Source organism: Megachile rotundata, chromosome 14 (genome assembly GCF_050947335.1).
Source record: "Megachile rotundata isolate GNS110a chromosome 14, iyMegRotu1, whole genome shotgun sequence".
Taxonomy (NCBI): domain Eukaryota; kingdom Metazoa; phylum Arthropoda; class Insecta; order Hymenoptera; family Megachilidae; genus Megachile; species Megachile rotundata.
Genome location: NC_134996.1, coordinates 3818777 through 3840430, shown reverse-complemented (window position 1 = coordinate 3840430; position 21654 = coordinate 3818777). Strand labels below are relative to the sequence as shown.

Genomic DNA, 21654 nt, shown 5'->3' with positions numbered 1-21654 from the left:
GAAGAATTTGTAATTTCTCGGGAACTCGTGGATTTAGAAATTTTATAATTTGGACGTTTGTAAATGTGAGAAGATTATGTTGCAATATGTGTAAATTTGGAAAGTTACAAATTGGAGAATTTGGGATTTTAGGGACGTGGGGGTTTGGAAGTTCGAAAGTTTAGATGTTTAGAAATTTTGATATTTTAAACGTTCGCGGACAATCAAAATTTCAGTGAAAAATAATATGAAAATATCTAAAGAATCAGTTTGTTATTAATTTGAAATGCATAATAATTACAAAAACTTAAGGTTGTACAAAATTAAACAAATAACAGTAGTCGTGTCATTCTGTATTACAATAAAAACGAATGCTGTATAGCAGTCACGTCCGCGAACGCGATAAATTTGAGGAATTTGAGGATTTTGTAATTTAGGAACTAGTACATAGCATAAATTGATGTGTAGAAAATTATAAGTTTAATCATTTGAAAATTGAGGAATTTTGTAATTTGTAAATTTACGAGTTTTTGAATGTGTAAATATCAGAATTCTTAAATTTAGAAATTTAAAAATTCAGCAATTTTAGAATTAGAAAATTTTCGAATGTCAAAATATGGAACCTGAAGAATTTGGAAAATTGGAAATTTAGGAATTCATAAATTTATAATTTTGAGAATTTGATAATTTGAAAATTTTTACATTCTGAAATATGAAGATTCATGGATTCGAGGATATAGAAATTTGAAGGTTTGTGTACGTGAGAATTTAGGGATATAGAAATTTGTGAATTCCAGAATTAACAAATTTTTTGAATGTGAAGAATTGTAGAGATTTGAGAAAATTGGAAGTTTAGGTATTTGGAAAAGTTGATCTTTAAAAATTTGGGTATTTGCAAATTTAATGATTTGGAAATTTCAAATGTGATTTTGGGAATAAATGGAATTGAAATTTTCTAATTGAGAAATTGATTACCCATCAGTGCCCTTGAATGCACGTCACTTGCACGTCCAGCACGCCCTGATGTGCGCAGTTGCCCATCACTGTTCTAAATTCTAACTCAAATTGATGACATAAAACTTTCGCAAGGTAACATTGTTACGACAGATTAAAGCTCAATTTTTGCTGAAAATGATCATACAAGATTTATATTAATATTCCTAATATAAAATGGATACTATTGCTAACATATTATTGTTCTGCTGCGTATTAACAATATAATTAATGAGATTATTGTCTGATTATTTATATACATAGTTTACGGTGACACATTTATGAAAGTTTATAGTGAATAGAGTGATTTTCAGCAAACTTTTGAGGTTTAGGCTGATATACATATGAGCCGTTTATATCGAAAGTGACTTATGTCCATTTAGTTTAAAATTAAGGTATTTAACAGTTTTAACAAATTTAAAAATATTGGTAATTGATAATGTTGTAGTGTAATATTTTTATTTTTTACATGTGGGTTTAACGTCTCATGGGTTATTAGCAACGCTTGATAGTTTGCCTATGAGGTTTGTTACAAGCACTAAATCCAACCATCCGCTCTTCACGTTGCGCAACACATTACTTATGTCCTTTTCCGTAGTTTTGGATATTTCCTGTTGAATGCGTTGTTGAACTCCTCAACATTAGTAATGGTGTGCGAGTACACCTTAAAACAAAGCTCTTAAAATGGTACTTGAATAACTTTCGAAATACAAATTGTTATCATTCTATTAATCGGATAATTTCCTTCTTATAAACTGTTATCGATTGTAAATATCTTAGTTACACTTTGCTTTAAAATGAGAAGATGCGTAGAAATAAAAATATTATAATAGTTAACTTGACTATTTTAAAAGTGGACCTAGGCCACTTTTACCACTACATTTACGGACGTGCAATGATGTATTTATTTTTTAATTAAAAGTAAAATAGGAAAGTAAATAAATGAGGTTTGATACGTAAACAGGCTTATACAATAATTCTTTATCTTGACAAAAGTTAACCTAGATTTTGAAGATAGTTTCTTTATATTTTTCGTAATTTAAAATAAAAATTGTAAAATCAGATTTTGACGAGTTCCTTAACACGTTCCGTGCCGGACCGTTTTTTCAAGACTTTTCGTTCAGGCCGCGTGGGGCGCATACGCCCCACGCTTTAGACTTGTGTTTTTTTGATTTGGCATATACTTTACTATGATTAAAATAGTGCAAAAATCATAATCATCAAGGGAAGGATATACATTTTAAGATGCATAATACACCAAAGCAATAAATTTATTTTTCTAGGAATTAGTTTAACAAATACCTGGTTAAACATTACTCTATTAAGCGGCTTGTCCGGCCTGAACGGAAAGTACAGCGTGGGGCGCATACACCCCACGCGGCACGGAACGTGTTAAATCTAGTGTTAAATTGACTGTTCATAAGCATACTATATTCTAGTACTTAAATAGTGCTATTTACTATTTTGCAATTTTTATATTATCAAATTGCATCAGATTTTCCATGTTTCAAAATTGTGTAACGACTCTGGAACCTAGGTTCAGATGTTAACAGCGCTAGTGAGGTAAAGAGCGCCTTTTACCAACTGAACGACTCGTATTTACAAATAACTAAATCTAAAGAATGTGGGATTCGTGTGGTGTGCGGCTAAGGAGTGAAATCCACAGGTCAATATCATTCAACAATAAGTTTAATTCAATAAAATAATGAAGATGATGAATTTAACAAATAACAACAAAATATGAAAAGTATATTGGTTTGATCAAAAGAAACTAAATAGATTTTGATATAATATTAATAATAGAAATAATAGAACTCGGCAAATTAAAGATAATTGTGAATCTAACAAAATGAAACTCGCTAGTTAATGCTTTATGATAAATCGTACCTAAGCCTGATCTTGGACAAAGCTAATTTCGCTTTTATAAGATTAGCTGAATTCGATATTCTATACGATTTGATTCTCGGTTTCGAGGCTATCGCAATGACAGAATTTATTTTGATTAATTCGAATGTAATTTATGTAAATGTTCTTTTACGTAATTAATAATGTTTGCGTGTGATAGTCTACCGCAGCGAGGAATACGACCTAAGTGTGATTCTCTAACAAGGGACATCACCAAGGTGTCACACGCCGATTTTAATGAAATTGATATATGTTGTAGCTTTTTAAAAATCATTTGACACGTATTTTTTTATATCTGCGGACATCCATGTTGAGGGGGTGAAAATAGCCCTCAAAGTTCGGGGTTGAAAACACATTTTCTTTAATATCTCGGAAACTAGAGGGTGCAGGAAGGTGAATTTTTTTTTAAATTGTGTAGTTTTTAGTCAGGAATTTAGTTAGTGACAACAATTTCGGGAGAAATTATTTATTTAAATAATATATTAAAAAATTGCACTTTTTTTTCAATTTTTCACCCTAAATGCAGTTCGATTTTTTTGCAGCTTTGTATACTAAAAAAATAGATCAAAATAGGGGATACGTGTTTTTGGAATTTTTTGTTTATTGCAATTTAGCAATAATTATTACATATACAATTTTCTCCTACTTTTTACGAAGTGGGTTGCGATCTGTTTTCAAAGAGTGTCAGCCCTTTTTATGCGATAATTTGTCACGTCCTTAACAATTGGATAATATCAGATGTTTATTGTTCCATCGGTAGCCAGGGAAGGTCCAGCAGACAGGTATAAGTCCGCCGCAATACCAGTCGTCGTAATACGGAACATAGATTTCTATGGTCAATGAAACTTTTAGCTGAAGATATAAGTTTATTTATTTGACTTTTAATAATGAATTTCTTCATTGAATTTTATTATTGTGCACACTATATAGCATAATCTTCTGAAGCAAGCATTCAACTTTAGCTTAATCAATTTTTATTACATTGTCTTTTGTGAATAAATTTGTATCTAAATTCAATAAAACTAAAGGATTAGAAATTTTATGAATAAAATTTTTTCAACTTCGAAACCTATTAACATGAAATGGTTGAACAAACGGTAGGGTATTTTTTGCTATTTTTAATATTTCCTGTTTTTTACACTGTTTCTTACCTAGGGATTGATCGTCATAACTTCTTCTCGCTATATCTTTTCCATGAATCAAGAAGCAAAACAGTATTTTCTGGTTCACACGGATCAACAAAATATTGGTGGGTTTTTAAATAAAAGGTTGTTCCATTTCCTCTTAATTCGCAAAAATAAGAAAGAATTAGGCATACGTCAAGTCATTAAATATAACCTCTTGTTGCATTTCTATATCCGTATATGCGCATTCTTTATACATGTCGATTGCATCTGTTATGCTTTGTGCCAGTTTAACTTTGTTTCGATTTATGTGTACTTCCTACTTATTAGAGTTAAATATTTTCATTAAAATGCTTATAACATTAATGGGATTAACATCCATACTTATAAAAAATAAATTTTACAAATGTTCAAAAAGGGAAACAATAATACAATTACCATATACTTATTCATATCCACTTTCCTGCAACAGTATATTTTGAAATAATTTTCGTAAAGAGTTTCATTGGCCATAGAAACCTATGTTCCGTAAAGCGATGACTGGTACCGCAGCGGATTTATACCTGCCCGTTAGACCTTCCCTAGCTACCGATGGCACAATAAACATCTGATATTGTCTAATTGTTAAAAACGTAACAGATTATCGCATAAAAAGGGCTGACCCTCTTCGAAAACAAATCTCAAATTATTTCTCCGTAAAAAGTAGGAGAAAATTGTATATGTAATAATTATTGCTAAATTGTAATAAACAAAAAATTCCAAAAACACGTATCCCCTATTTTGATCCATATTTTTAGTATACAAAGCTGCAAAAAAATCGAACTGCATTTAGGGTGAAAAATTGAAAAAAAAGTGCAATTTTTTAATATATTATTTAAATAAATAATTTCTCCCGAAATTGTTGTCACTAACTAAATTCCTGACTTAAAACTACACAATTTAAAAAAAAATTCACCTTCCTGCACCCTCTAGTTTCCGAGATATTAAAGAAAATGTGTTTTCAACCCCGAACTTTGAGGGCTATTTTCACCCCCTCAACATGGATGTCCGCAGATATAAAAAAATACGTGTCAAATGATTTTTAAAAAGCTACAACATATATCAATTTCATTAAAATCGGCGTGTGACACCTTGGTGATGTCCCTTGTAAGTGTACCTAAATACGCTTTCGCAAAGTTAGATAGATTAATGATTTTATCTATTATCTAACGCGGTATAGTCGACTACGGGAATTACGCTAATGACAGAACAATATTCTTTTACTAATTCAAAATTCGAAAATTTGTTTGAATCTAATGAACTTTACTCGGAACAGTTACTCTTTCTTTAATTCGACTTGACAACTAATTGTCCATGACCATTTTTGTCAAAACAAACACTGACAGCCAAGACCAGATCGCTTAATTGGGGAGTCTGTTGTTCACTGGCTACTAGAACGACCCAGCTATCAGGTATCCAAATGGCCTATACCCGCTTTACCAATCAAATATTAAGAATCGTTTCGGCTCTTGACAGCGAAAACTGTTCCGGTTATACTTATCCAGGAGACTTCTAGCGTGCTCGACTTCGAAAACTGTTCTGCGATTTAGGCGGGTTTCGCTCGGCCTTTTGTACTCACAGACCTGTCGATTTCTTGGAAAACCCCCATAACGTCGAAATATATAATTTTCGTATAAATTCGTAATTAGACATTAATTATGAAAATGAACGGTTTAATTACATTATTAATATTGCACTCTACTCGGTAGTTTATGTTCCTGATATAAAAATAATAATTTAATAGTGCTTTAATAAAAATTACATTTTCTATCTTCTTCTATATATTACGCACGAATTCTACAAGGATCTGATCTAAATGTATAAGCATACGATGCTTCTAGAACATTTCATAGAGTAATATTATAATTTACAGTATATATAGCAATAAACTAACATTTGACTTTAGTTCCGGATAACATAATATCAGCAAGCTTGATATGTACTGATCGATTTGTTTAACTAACAGTTTTTAGTAACTAATAATGTCGTAATTGTAAAATATATTTCTATCCTTCTCTAAAATAACGCGAGAATACTAGGAAATTCGGGGCGAGCATCGTGGCACGTAGGCACATAGCATTGCGGAATTTTCCATATGGAACTATACATTTATTCGAATAAAATAAAATAATACATAAATATTGTTTTAATCGTTCTAACTTAACATTTGATTGATTTTGTGAAACATATTACCCATTTTAAATCAAAAACATAAAATAATTATTGCAAATTAAAAATATGTATATATCCTTGATTACCGACTGTCGAACTCAATAGGTATAACAATAGATACATAATATACTGCCAGTAATTGTCTAATACTGTCGATAACTAAACTATTTTTGCGGTGGGTAAATGAACTGAACACAATACTGCCTTGATGGTGAAGAAAACAAAAAATTCTTCCAGGGATGTTACAATTGCATACTTTACACGTAACTGCAATAAGGCTTTCATTGACTATAAAAGAAATGCGGATGAATTCGTAAGTAATTTACGTAATTCCCGGACAGAATATTCACTTTTGAAACTTTTAGACGGTGCTACAGTTCCGTCTTAGCACGCAAACGTTACAATAAAATAATTCCTATAGAAATTATTGTATCACATTATTCGTTTCGCTGAAGTTGGTACAGTTATTGATAGTCGACGGTCCGTGAAGGCGCGAACTTGTCTTCAGAGGTACATAGAAGGATATAATCAGTTTAAGTTCGTCGAAGTACGGTGTCTCAGAATTCCATCACAAGTTTCAGACAACTATCCGTCATTTGTCTGGCGTCGTTCGAACGTGTCGATGAGTTAAGAAATTTCGTTGAAATAGTTGCAATTGTATTTGCAAAATCTGCTTGCCAATTGAATAAAATTATTGTCCTTGTTACAAACCCTGGAAGGTACGTAACAGACCATCAACAATTCAAGGACCGTCATTTAAGGACCATGCTAGACATCTTTCTATGCCATTTGGGGACTCATGTATTTACGCTGCTACATATTAACATGAAATTTATGAAATAAAATTTAGGAATTTCAGAATTTCAAAATTTTTATAATTTGAAAATTCAGGAAATTTTATGTATGGAAATATGTGAATTTCAATATTCAAGAATTTGTGGATTTTACAATTTGATAATTTGAAAATTTGAGTTTTTAGGAATTTCAGATTTGTAAGATTTAGGAAGTTTTGGAATTGTGGAAATTTTGAAACATGAAAACATGGAAATTTGGAGATTTGAAAGTTTGGAAACTTGTAACCTTGAAAACTTTAGAGTCTTAGAAAAGAAATAGAGGGATTTAGAAATTCAGAAATAAATATTTAAGAATTTGAAAATTCGCGAATCTAAATGTTTAAGAATTTGGAAAGGCTTCTGAAAATGTTAAAATTATGGGTTTAAAACTTTTATAAATTTAAAAAGTAAAAAATTTACGAAATTCGGTGACTTAAAGATTTGACAATTTAGAAATTTGATAATTAAAAAAATTCTGAATATCATTTAGTAAAATCAATTATTCGAATATATTAGGGGTACCGAAAAGTATTCAAAATTTCTTCAATGACTTCAAAGTTTTTAAATGAAAAATCGAAGGACTTTTTTTAAGAAGGGAATCGAACAATTGCCTTTACGCTGGCAAAAAGCCATTTTTAGAAAATGACGGAAATTATTTTGTTAATTAGCATTTAAGATTTCTTTAGTAAATAAATGTTTTTTTGCCAGTAAACAAAATTTTGATTACTTTTCGGTACCCCTAATAAATGAATTTAGTGTTGGATACTATTTGATTAAAAATAATAAATAAATAATCAGTCGTCAATCAATTATGTATTACTCCAATTATTCCTTATTCCAATTATTCATACTTCACGTGAAATATCATTGTCCGATATTTGTTATTTATTAATTTTTATTTGCGATTCTTTCCCTATAATGAAATATTATTTACGCAATTTATGCCATTGTATGTATAGCTGTACTCAAGTCTTCCCTATAAATAAATAATCTGTGACTGCAGACAATTAGAATTACAATATTTGTAAATATACATATATCTTATTATTTATTATACGAGAGTTGAATATTTAAATATTTGAAATTTTAACATTTGACATTTTACGTATTCGGATCTTTAAATATTTGAATATCTAAATATTATATGAAGTAAAAATTTTTGAGCGTTTTTTCGTTTTACTTCGACGATGATAACAGCATAGTTAGGATTATCCGATTTAGATGAAATATGCATCATATTGTTCGATAACTTTCGTCCATTTTGAAGACAATTTCATAATTCCTCGATTATAGAAGTCCTCGTCCCTATTGGTAAAAAACTGAACCAGTTAATTTTCACAAACCTCTCTTGAAGTCAGATTTGTACCATCGAGAAAATTTTTTACAAATGGTTAAAAAGATGATAATCGCTTGGTGCCAGGTCTGGACTAAACGGTAGATGTGATAGAACCTCCCATCCAAGTTTTCGGAGCTTCTGACGCGTTCTTAAATATGTGTGGGGCCTGGCGTTGTCTTGATGGAACACCATACCCCTCCTATTGGCCAATTCTGGCCGCTTCTGGTCGATCGCCTGCTTCAATCTCGTCAGTTGTTGACAGTAAATGTCCGAATTAAGTGTTTGGCCCGATGGGAGCAGTTTATAGTGGATGCTTCCCTTCAATCCCACTAAATACACAGCAAAATCTTCTTGGCCGTTAATCCGGACTTGGCGATCGTTTGAGCCAGCTCACCGCGATTGAACCATGATATTTTGCGGCTGTTGTTCTCATATGTGATCCATTTTTCATCGCCAGTCACCATCCGCTTCAAAAAGGGATCGTGTTCATTGCGTTTTAGTAAAGAATCGCTGGCACCAATTCTGTCCAATAGGTTCTTTTGCGTCAATTGGTGCGGCACCCATATTGAACTTTTTCTTGAGACCGGCCTTATGCAAATGGTTCCAAACGGTTTTCTGGCTAATCTTTAGTTCTTCGGCAATAGAATAGGTGCTCACATGCCAGCCCGACTCGACGATTTCCATGATTTTATCGACATTTTCGACGATTGGCCTACCAGAGCGTAGCTCATCTTCAACGTCCATATTACCAGAACGGAATCGTAGGAACTAGCGCTTTGCTGTTGCATTCGATACTGTATTGGGTCCGTAAACAGCGCAAAGTTTTTTGGCTGCCTACTCCTCCTTTTTACCTTGATCATAATGGTACTAAAGAATGTATCGAATTTTCACGTTTTTACCTCCATTTGGAACGCTGTAACGCGTAACTGGCATCGCCAAACAAAAAACTAACAAGGAAAGGCACGCAAGTGTCCCCCTCCGATTTTGATGAAACTTCGTAGGTTTGTTAAGCAGGCAAAAATAAAGGACACGTATTTTTTTTTATCGGCTGAGACGCGGGTTTAAGGGGTGAAACGAGCCCTTAAAGTTTCGACCCCTTTTGGCTATCTCGAAAACCATACGAGATACATTAAAATTTTTAATAGAAAAGTTGTATGGTTTCTTGCGTATAATAACAAAATGTTAACAAATTTTGCAAAATGCAATTTGTTTATAACAAAAAAATTTTTCATAACCTTATTTTACAATTTATTCAAATTTGTATAATGACAAAAAGTGTAGAGAATTTTATTACAAATCCATTGGTATATATATATACGATATTTCCTCCTACAATTCCTCAGATTTTTATCATAAAGGTTCGCGCACGCCCCGGTGACGCTCCACACTATACTAAATCGGATGAAGTCGGACGATATTACACTGTCAGCCAACATTATTTATAAGCATAAATGAGAAACAATTACATTTACGTTATACATAAATGTTAATTTTATTAAATTTGTATTACAAAACATTTATTGTTAAAGTACATAGGTATTCTATGTATATGTCAATTTTATAGGTAACTAATAGTTTGAATAAGTTAGGGAACATAATCGTGGCAATAATGGTATTCTTCGAAAAAATGTTTCAAACACAACGGTTTCCGACATTAAGTATATGTAATAATTGGTACGTCACGGCATATGTATATGGCATAGTGGTTCATTATGTGATGCATAGCAAAATTCTACTGTATTTGGAAAATGAGGTGGTTTTGACGATATGAATCCACTTTTATATCATAAAATGAAATTTTCAAATCGTGGTGAAGAAAACTGATTATGAACAAGTCATTGTAGTTTTAAAATGCTATCTCGTGTGTGGAGATTAATGTCATATTGCAATATAACAACTATGTCCGAAAAGCGACAAACAAAATTTTTCCATACGCGAAATCCGTACACGTATAATAGTTGTAAATATTTTGTAGTTCCAGTTAGAATCATAAATAACCCTACGACAACAATGCGCGCTCCAAGAATCTAATAATAGAGCTGTTTTGTTGTTTGTATTTGGAGAATAAACTTCTGTTAACCAGGTTTAAAAATTTTCTTTTGTAAGTTTTCCGGATGTCGAAGCCATAACAAAAATAAATATTCATCGCCTTGAACATGGTCTGCTGTAATTGAGGTTCAAATACTCCATGGTATAAAGTAGATACATATCGTCAAGACTTCATTTTCAAAATCCCGTATTTTGCTATGCATCACATAATGAACCACTATGCCACATATGTAGTGACGCAGCAATTATTTCATGTGCATGGGGCATCGAAAACCGTTTGAATCATTTCTAATGAAATTAACATATAGAATACCTCTGTACTTTAACGATAAATGTTAATTATAACGCAAATGTAATCGTTTCTCATTTATGCTTATAAATAATGTTGACTGACAGTGTAATATCGTCCGACTTCATCCGATTTAGTGGAGCGTCAGCGGTCGCGCGCGCGAACCTTTATGATAAAAATCTGAGGAATTGTAGGAGGCAATATTGTATATATATATACCAATGGATTTGTAATAAAATTCTCTACACTTTTTGTCATTATACAAATTTGAATAAATTGTAAAATAAGGTTATGAAAAATTTTTTTGTTATAAACAAATTGTATTTTGCAAAATTGGTTAACATCCTGTCATTATACGCAAGAAACCATACAACTTTTCTATTAAAAATTTTAATGTATCTCGTATGGTTTTCGAGATAGCCAAAAGGGGTCGAAACTTTAAGGGCTCGTTTCACCCCTTAAACCCGCGTCTCAGCCGATAAAAAAAAATACGTGTCCCTTATTTTTGCCTGCTTAACAAACCTACGAAGTTTTATCAAAATCGGAGGGGGACACTTGCGTGCCTTTCCTTGTAAGAAACATCGTTTTTTGCCAATGTGGCAGCCAAAAAACATGTAGCGAAAAACGCTCAGAATTTTTTTCTTTACCTAATATTTCTAAATTTGAAATTTGAGTTTATAAGTATTCATATATCGGATATTGGAATATTTGAATATTGGGAAATTTGTAATTTAAAATTTAAAAATTTATATGATTTTGGTAATTTACAATTGAGTGTTCAATTGTATTCAAGTATTTACAATCCGTGTACAGTATTCACTCCGTAAATGTTAAAAAGATCTCTACCGTAAATGTTAAAATTCTATCCCCACTACTGGGGGGATCCCCCTCGAAATCAGTCAAGAATGAAACACGATCGGTCGCCGAAACGACGAGGATTGAATATCGGTGAGACACATACTAATGCAAGCAAAGGAAAAGATTGTAACTTTTTTATTTCTTACTATTTTTTCATGAAACTTTTACTGTTCTTTTTGTCTAGATTTCCTGATTAAAATGACACCAAACATGATGTAATTACGTTAACAATTGCGTGTGTAACGAGTGATTAAAGTTTTTAACATAAAAGAGGACGGCGAATGGAAAAGAAAGAGAAGCAGAAGGTTGACGCGTTCGGCAAACATGAAAGACTCGTGCGTCTTCTGTCTTTTAAATTCAAAAATCAAAATTCTTTAGTTTTAGTTTTTCGTCTATGAAACTTTGATTATCGTATTCGTCTTGTTTTTCTGATTAAAATGGTACCAAACACAGTATAATTAAAATCATAATTACTTGTATAGCAAGCCTTTAGGAGGAATTCGCACCTCTACCGTAAATGTTACATCCCAAACTTTTATGACTTGTTACATAAGTAATTACGATCGTAATCATATCGTGTTTGGTGTCATTTTAATCAGAAAAGCGAGACAAATACGATGGTAAAAGTTCCATTGACGAAAAATCAAAAATAAAGAATTTTAATTTTTAAATTTAAAAGACAGAACACGCACGAGTCTTTCATGTTTGCCGAACGCTCAAAATTCTATCCCTCCTTGTCTTTTGTATCGCTGTCTCTTTCTACGTTCGGCACACTACAAAAAATGTAAGACCTCTACCGTAAATGTTACAATCGAGACCGGCAAAAGTAACATTTACGGAGTGAATATGTACTGTATCTGAGGATACAGTATTCGAAAATTTATTGGTAAAAATTGTATTATATTCATATTTAATACTTGAACTAATAACTGATTAAAAAACTTGTACTTCTTTAGTGATATTACGAATAACGGAATTGAATATCGACTAAATCAGAAGCGTTCGATTACTGTTTAATCATTAATCTAAATAATATTTTCTAACACTGATCGATTTTTCACTATTACGATACTACATGTTTTGCATAACTTATTCATGAAAATTTGTCTCACATATAAGAATGAAGAATTATTCCGAAATTTGTTCTTCTGTAAATCTCGTAAATCATGGAACGATGATGGATACGTTTTCCTTGATCATGCCTACCAAGTCTTTTCGCCCTATACAATTTTCATGGAAACTGTTATTCGAATATACCCCGGAAGTGTGAAGAAAATGAGGTAGAACGGCGTCTTGCATAAACTACATGCACTATCGCTGATTAAGAGGCACATCCTCCAAGGATGACGGTAAATCAGTGTATAATTTATGGGACTTACAGCGACAACCAGGCAGGATATATTCTAAGATTTGCTACTAACACGGAGAAACTTTCTTTAAAATAAGAAATCACGTATAATGTAATCAAATAAAATGGACAATTAAAGAGCAATCTATCGATGTGAATACATTATATTTATTTAAGTTTGTGATAGTTAAATTTATTGATTTTTATTGAAAATATTGTTTATATAAGGTAATATTTGTGGGTCTTATAAAGAAATTAAGAAAAATTTACAATATCATTGCACAAGTACTTATGACAAGTTTGTTACCAAATTTTTTAATTTTCAAATTCTTACATCCCGCAAGTCTCAAGTTACTCATTTTTTAAATTTTTAGATTCTCATATTTGTTAATTTCTAAATGTTCCGAATTCCTAATTTAACAATTTTCTACATTTCCAAATTTTCAAATAATCAAGTTGTCAAATTATTATTAAATCCACACACAAACACACTTTGAACCTATATTCATATAGGTTAACAAAAATGAATAGGATATTTCATTTGTCTCGAGGAGATACATTTAACTACCTTATTCGACTAGACCCTTTGAAAGTTCTTTAATTTGAAAATTTGATAATGTATCTAGTCGGAGATTAATGAATAATGGGACTTATTTTCCCTACATTTTTATTTTTTAAAAGATAAAAGTGTTTCCAAAACTTTTGCAAAATTTTTATCGCCTAATATGGAAGAAAATATTGCAAAAGGTAAAATGTTTTCGTCCATAAATGATGATCAAAAACTTATGAATTTTATAAAAAACTTGCAATTTTAAAAGATAAATAGTCGGTATAAAAACTGCCTTAATCTACTGAATATACTCCGACGACACAATATCGCGTTTAATTAAAATAACAGTCCTAATTAATGAATGTAATGAAAAAGAATCATGTCGACAATCTTTGATTTCTTCGAACTTAATTAAATTAATTAATACAGCTAATTGACTGGTACATAAAGCCAAGGTATGATTAACTTTGTCTTCTAAGCAAGTTAATTTCTTCTAAGATCGTTAGTGTAGTATGAAGCTGAATTTCAATTTAAGATACTTTTTAATTCGTTCAATCGCCTTAATCATTCTTTAAACGTTTCTGTTCGAAATTCCAAAGAGAGATTTCGCAGTTTTTACAGACGAGCGGATATTTCTTTCGATCGGTCTTCCTCGAACTTCCAAGCCAGATTAACGAATTCGCTTGTAAAATTCGTCCAAGAACTTTCAGCCCTTTTTCCTCGCTTTTATCGTTTTCTTCCTCGAACTGCTTTCTCCGCGAAACGCCTGGACGCTTAAATGTCTCCAAAGAAGATTGCGATTCTCCTCTTTGCTTTCAATATTTTCCAAGTTTCCACGACGAGTTCGGTTCAACCGGGTTTGTAAAACGTATTCTTCGTGTTCGTCGATATAACGGAACGTCGATTTTCGATCGTGAAATGTGTTTTCTGGGAACACGATGCTCATTAGCATTGCGTAATTATCCTGCTGCTTTTGATGCTTAATTGAGAGGTATTTAATTCGTCGGTTTGGGCAATTTTGAACCGATCGTTGATAATATTTAGCAGGTTCTGTGGTGCGTGCTGCATTTATGCCAGTCCTTGTTTCGGTACTTTTAGAATTACTTTATATTTCTTATCGTTTTTAAATGAAATGGATACGAATTTCGACTTTACGACCTATAAACACTGATTGTCGTTACGACATATTGTTATTACGCATTGTGTGAATGTCCTTGTAGAAATTCACATAGAATGAAATTTCTCCTAAAAATAATACATTTATGGAATTGTTACATGTATATTTCTGAGGTAAAAAGGAAATTTACGTCGAATATTTGTTAACTATTATTTGACAAAATCAATTTCAAAATTTATTTTTTATAATTTTGTGAATTTTAAAATTTTAGTAATTTGGTAAAGTGAATATTTGATGACTTGATAACTGTTAAAATTATGGGATGATATAAAGTAATAGATATTCTCTTTTGGTGTAGGATGCAATCAATATACTTTGGCTTCTATTGGTTATCTATTTATTCACAATATATATTACGTTACAAACCATGTGACGTGCAATACATTAGAAAACAGCCTAGAAAAGCAGAAGCAAAGGACAGGACTCGTCGCTATATACATGCTTCACGCATCAGTTGCATACACGCATACATACTACTAGTAACTACAATGTTTCATTGATTCAAAAATTACAAAATTTAATAGCTCGCAAATTTAAGAATTTCGCTTAGTTTAGTAATATACGACCATTCCACGCCAAATCGACCATTTTTAGACGTCACCATCTGTAATTTTGCTCTAATCAAAATATGTTGTAGTCCATATAAAATTGGAGAAGGGTTTAAGTCATCATTTTGCCGGTTTTGAATTTGTTAAGGAATAACAATCCTTCAAAGTTTACAATTTTTGCCTATTTTTGCGATAATAGGCTTCAATTATGAATTTTTTTTCTCAGAAACTATTTAACTGATTTAGCTAAATTCTTTTTTGTGTTATTCATGATGTCTTGGACTATTTTAAAATATTTTTTTAATTCCATCCATTTGCTATAAAATGTTGAAAAATTTAAACAAATTCTTCTTTTGCGTTTCTTTCAGTAAGGGGCGTAAAGGGTTTAAGTTTTAAAAAATTTGGTCATATTCTTTGAAGCTTCCTGTTTACGATGAGCCCTTCAGAACGATCGAGTCTCAAAAACTGACGTCACTGCAAGCTGGAAAAAATGCGGGGTACCTCCGTTTTAGGTTGGCGAGTCGCCAGCTCAACTGCTATGATCGGTTGTTTTATGTCACTGGATCCAAAGCAAGCTGCGCGCGCAACTCACCTACCTAAAACGAAGTAACCCCACATCTTTTCCAGCTTGTAGTGACGTCAGTTTTTGAGGCTCCATCGTTCTGAAGGGCTCATCGTAAACGGGAAGCTTCAACGAATATGACCATATTTTTTTAAAATTTAAACCCTTTACGCCCCTTACTGAAAAATACGCAAAAGAAGAATTTGTTTAAGTTTTGCAACATTTTATAGCAAATTCACGGAATTAAAAAAAATATTTTAAAATAGCCCAATCCTTCATGGATAAAACAAAAAAGAATTTAGCTAAATCGGTTAAGTAGTTTCTGAGAAAAAAATTCATACGTGAAGCTTATTTTAGCAAAAATGAGCAAAAATTCGATTCGATCGATTTGGAGTGAAATGACCCATAGTAATTTAGAAATTTAATAATTTGAAAATGTGAATATTCAGTAATTTGATAACCGTGAAATGAAATTGAAAAAAAAATTGTTTAAATAAAAAATTAAGAGATTTACTTACATGAAAATTTTGTAAATTAGTATTTAAGTAGATAATTTTGAACTTTAAATATTTGATAGTTCAATCAAATATTTAAAAAAAGTAATAATATAGTATTTTAGAAATTAACAATTGTCCACATTAACAGTTTGCAAATTTAATGATGTAATAATATTGTAATTTGGAAATTTGGTGTTTCCAAAAGTTCGGTAATTTCGTAAATTGAAATTTGCAATATTAAAAATTTAAGAATTAAAAAATTTCTTAAATCCCTATTTTGTTAGATAAGTTGCAATTTCTTTAATATATACATTTGGTACCGCGAAAAATTAAGAAATATAAAAATTTGGTACTACAGAAATTAAAAAATTTCGTAATTTGATGATACGGAGATTTACAAATTTGGAATTTTCATTTATGTCTTTTGGGTGAAATGCAGTTAACACACTGGAAATTCTCTTAAATTAATTGTAGTTTAGAAACTAGTAAAATTGTAGCTAATATTAACCCTTGTTCATAATGCCGAATCTGTTTGACTCATAAAAAGAACTCGAATATACTCGTACATTTTGAAGAAAGTTTATACCAAAGTTTGCTTTGGTTATTTTGTTGTAATTTAAACGTTTGTGTTTCCACCGTTGAAATGGTTTCGATCGTTTACCGTGTAATTTCTCAAATTTTAAGAAACGCGTTGAAATTTCACAACCCCAGGTGCATATTTGGAGGATGGAATGCGTCGATAACCATTATTTTCAACGATCAGTTACCACTCACTGCTATTTCTGCTCGTTAAAAAATATATATCGAACTCTCGATAAACGAAAAATTCCAGTTTTTACATTCGAACATTCCGAGGGGTTGGAGTATCGTAATAATTGCTTCAAGCACGTTAAGTGGAAATTCTGCAACAACGTGTGATACCGTTTATCGATATTCGAGATCGTTTTGAATTTAGAATAGAATTTATTGAGAACGATATTTGCACACTATAAAAATTGGGAATATATTGTACAACAATGTTATCATAGTAATGTTTCCACTTTAATTCTTTTTTCTTCATTTTTTTTTTATATAATTTTATATGTTATACATCGTCGGTTCGTTAAAATAAAAATAAAATAAATAAATGACGATTTTTAAATCGTCTGCAAAATTTATTACAAAGCGAACTATGTTTTTACGTACTGTGAGCGTTATAAATATTAAAACTATTATATTATTTGACAAAAATAACATTAGAATTTAGCAATGTTTTAACTCTTTTTCCAAATAGCACATAATGAAAGTAGCGTCTTATTAATAGTTCTTAATATCCAAAGAATATTAAATACACCTTAAATGGGGAAACAGAATTTTGTCATAACTAAATATTGTATCAGTAAGTATTGTATTTGCCACGGGAAGTTCAAAAACCGATTTTTTGTTTAATTTTTTCTGTTTACAGTTAGAAATATAAGTTAGTTATTTGATACATATTATTCTTGTAATATACTGATTTATACGAGAAGGCGTGTGCATAAATATTTACAATAACAAATGGTATTAATAATTAATTGATGAAGTTAAATTAATGATATTTCGATTCGATTAAATGCAGTGTGCATTTATTTACAAATAGGATCATAATTTCAGGGGAATTTTGTCGAATTTTGCAGTAGTGTTAGTAATTAAGCTTTCACGATGTTTTTTTGAACACTTTTAAAAAGATTGGTTAGCGACATCAGCGTTATGTCGTAAAATACAATACAACACCCAGAGTATTAGACCTTGATACTTTCTGTCGATAGAATAACAGACTGTTCTTCGCATAATTTCAAATCAGTAAGTTCTTTACCCGTAGCGGCACTAACACCCAACAAGTTGTTACATTCTATCGAGTATTTTTATCGAGTACGTCGAGGTATTGCTCGGTTTTATTACTTGCTACGTTCACTTTTTAGAAAAACCCAGATCTACTACATATGTCACTCCGATTTCCATTTCCGCCCAAATTTTAGTAGCCAATAGAAAATTAGAAAACTATTTTCCTCATCCATACTACAAAAATTGTAATACAGAAGGATTTGTGAAGGATTAAAGGATTTGGAACGACTCCAAGGATTTGTAAAACAGAACAAACGTTCAAAGAGGTATTGTAGAAATAAACATTGATCTAAGTACTTCGCACAACAAACTATCGTCATAATACAAACGTGTTCGCAGTCATAACATACTTATTAGATACCTCCCACTCATTAGATACAACCCGCTCGTTGGGTATTCTAATTAATTCATCGTATCTTTTAATCGTCACTAAATGAAGCCGACGCTATGACGCACATGCAGAGAAGCTAACGAATTATTTAAAAGTTGGTAGAAGGCTGCGAATTTCGAGCGTATTTGTGTACTTTTACGTATGTGTTTCTGCAGGAGGATGATCGGCGAATTTTGAGCGTTCAATTGTCCATGGCTTCGTCGTTATTACTGATCAAACAAATCCGCTTTAGAAACTCTCCGCAATTATTAATATTCTCCATTAGGTGCTATCCTATCGGAAACTGGCAAAAAATGCGATTCAACCATTCCCCCTTTGCGTAATTCGGATTCTCGTTTACCGTGCATCTTGCAGTACGATCGATCAAATATTTTTTGCAATTCTTGCAGCCATCACTAATAGTAGTCATAGCAGTTTTTGTCGAATTCGATCATATCGAGAGTACTAAATATAATAAAGGAAAGATTTGTTGCAATAATTATTGTCGAATTTTGTTATTTGGAAGATATTAAATACAATAAAATAAATAAAAAATGGTAGATATATTTTAGAAGAACAAATACCAATCTTATATTTTTCACGAATATCGAAATAATTCATTTAAAAAAATGTCAAAAATTATAGTAATAAACGCGAAATTTAAATGAACTTGTTTTAAATAAAAATAGGATAACTCTATTTTGTATGAAAATTTAATTTCCTACATTCTTTAAGTTATTGCGTTTTATACAATTGAAAAATACTGCAGATCGCATTTTACGCAAATGCTGCGTAAATTTTACATGCGTGATTGTATTGCAATGAAACGAAATAATTAATTCTGTATAAACTTAAAATACAGAAAAATGAACACAGAATTCAAATGCATGTTCGTATTAGATTGCAAATGAAATGGCTGATTTCAAAACGTTAAAAATCTGACGCAATTTGATGAAATAAACATACCAAAAAATGGTGGTCCTGACACATCAATTTTAATCCTAGTTTGCTAAAAATAACTGTTCAAACTTTTCATAAACGTTTTTAATTTAAATTAATTGATTGTTTAATGTGAACAATTTTATATTTACAATATTAGTGACAAATTTTACTGTAACGTTCAAGAAACAAAGCTTCAAATTGAAATAGTACGAGTCCTAGGGTTTGCATTAGCTATTTCAAATTTAAAAATTTTTAAAGTTAGATTAATGTAGGATAGTGTTACAACTTTCTTCGTCGTGTTCAGTCGTGTTTACTTAAGTGTAAAAAATTACTTTTCTTAAGGGGGGAAATACCTTTAGACCGATGAAAATAGGCTGATTTTTGTGAATTTTTTTGTACAAGATATCTTTGTTTTGCGTTTTTGAAATTTCAGGTATAATTTATTATAACTATTGCCTATTACACAATATATTTTATTTTTAAATACATTTAAGAATGGCGGAATTATAACAGTCCTTCCTGGAAGTGTTTGACGCGTCTCGTGAATCGGTGTGGGTTCTAGCCTTAGATCCATTGGTCTGAAACAAGTTTGCAGACAATGTTTCGAAAACTAACATTCACAGTTAGTAGATGAACTTCAGAAATGTGCAAAATGTGTAAAATTGAAGAAATGGCGCGATTTTAAAGAAAAACTTTGAATTTTCCTAAAAATTTTTGCACTATTTTGCAATAAAAAGGACTTTAATGTTCAATTTATTTCATACATTTAGGTTCATATGTTAGATACTATTGTCATGGATATGTGCAAAAAATTTGAGTGCGATTGATAAACTAGTTTTTGAGTTATCAGCCACACCAATTGTTAAAATGTAGTTTTGAGAAAAACGCGTTTAAAGTTTCAGTCCTCCGCACTGAACGCGTGAATACTCGCGACTAATCGGCCATAACTTCAAAAGGGTTCGGTATTTCGGTTTAAAATTTGGAGACCATATTTTTAAGATGTTGCACTAACATTTTATGGGAAAAAAAAAAATTTTCAATTTTTTAAGATTCTAAAGGTATTTCCCCCTTAATATTTGGCTTTCCGCAACAGTTCTTGTGGTACAAACATTTCAACCATGACAGATCGTAACAATGAAAATTTTTCAATAAATTATGTGCGGATGCTGTATCTAACTGCTATACATTTCATCATTCCACCAAAACTATTGAAAGTTATATTAAAGATATATACAAAGTTTCATTTAGATTATTACACTTTCATATTTAATTATGAAATAATAGCCAGTGATATGAGATAGGTTCGGTAATTTCGTACAATTTACAGACATTAGTGTGTTAAAAACAAATATTTGAAGCCATAATACTTATAGAAAGGTGGTCTTTATGTCTCGGATTGTATAGATCCCGAGTGAACATCGGGATTGAAAATTTTCTAGTTTAGATCGAGAATGAAGCAAGAAGATCGCGAACACGTAACCGCTAATTAATCGGAGTATCCCTGTGCAGAAACTTAAAGTGCAAAGTTAGCTGGAGCTGAAACATGGGAGAAATGTCTCCATCGAGTTTCAAGAAACGCGTTGATCCCTGACGAAATTCAGAAACAGTTTACCAACCTCCTATTATCGTTGCCTGAATCTTGATTAGAGTTGCGTAGAACTTTTGCTTCCTATTATAAAAAACGAAAAAAAATTCGAACTGTTCCGACGGTATAGAGACCAGTTTTAACGTCGATATTCCTGCGGCTGTGTTTTCTCTCGGACTTATTAATTCGCGAATTCGGCCGCAGTTTGCCGAGCTTGGGCTTTTAATCTTCGCCCCATTAATTATTAATCCGTCCGCTAATTAAAGACTTGAAAAACAAACGCGCTATTTCCACGTCCCGAAGAAAGTAATTTAACAGGTTTGCGCATTATTTCGATCGCGATACATTTTTGCCCTCGTTCAATGCGTTTTCTGAAAATTTGTTCCACCAACGTTTCATAGCCTCTGATCAAAAAATTAGGGACACTCACAATTTTCAACCGTTACTCTATACATTATTGTACCATTCTACTGTTTTACTATTTCGCTATTTTTATCATTTACCATGTTACCAGTTTACCATTGAAATTTTTCATTATACTTCATTATTTCACAATTTTAGTTTATATTATCTAATTATTACATTATTCTACTGTATTGCTTTTTTATTATTTTACTTGTTAAATATGTAATTAA

General features: G+C 31.4%; 1 protein-coding gene and 1 pseudogene across 1 annotated transcript in view; one reads left to right on the top strand and one right to left on the bottom strand.

Moving 5' to 3' along the window:
- qin (tudor domain-containing protein qin) overlaps positions 1 to 21654 on the top strand; it is a 441068-nt gene that overhangs the window by 1635 nt on the left and 417779 nt on the right. The gene's annotated exons all lie outside the window — the stretch shown is intronic.
- On the bottom strand, positions 8711 to 9138 carry LOC143265769 (histone-lysine N-methyltransferase SETMAR pseudogene; annotated as a pseudogene).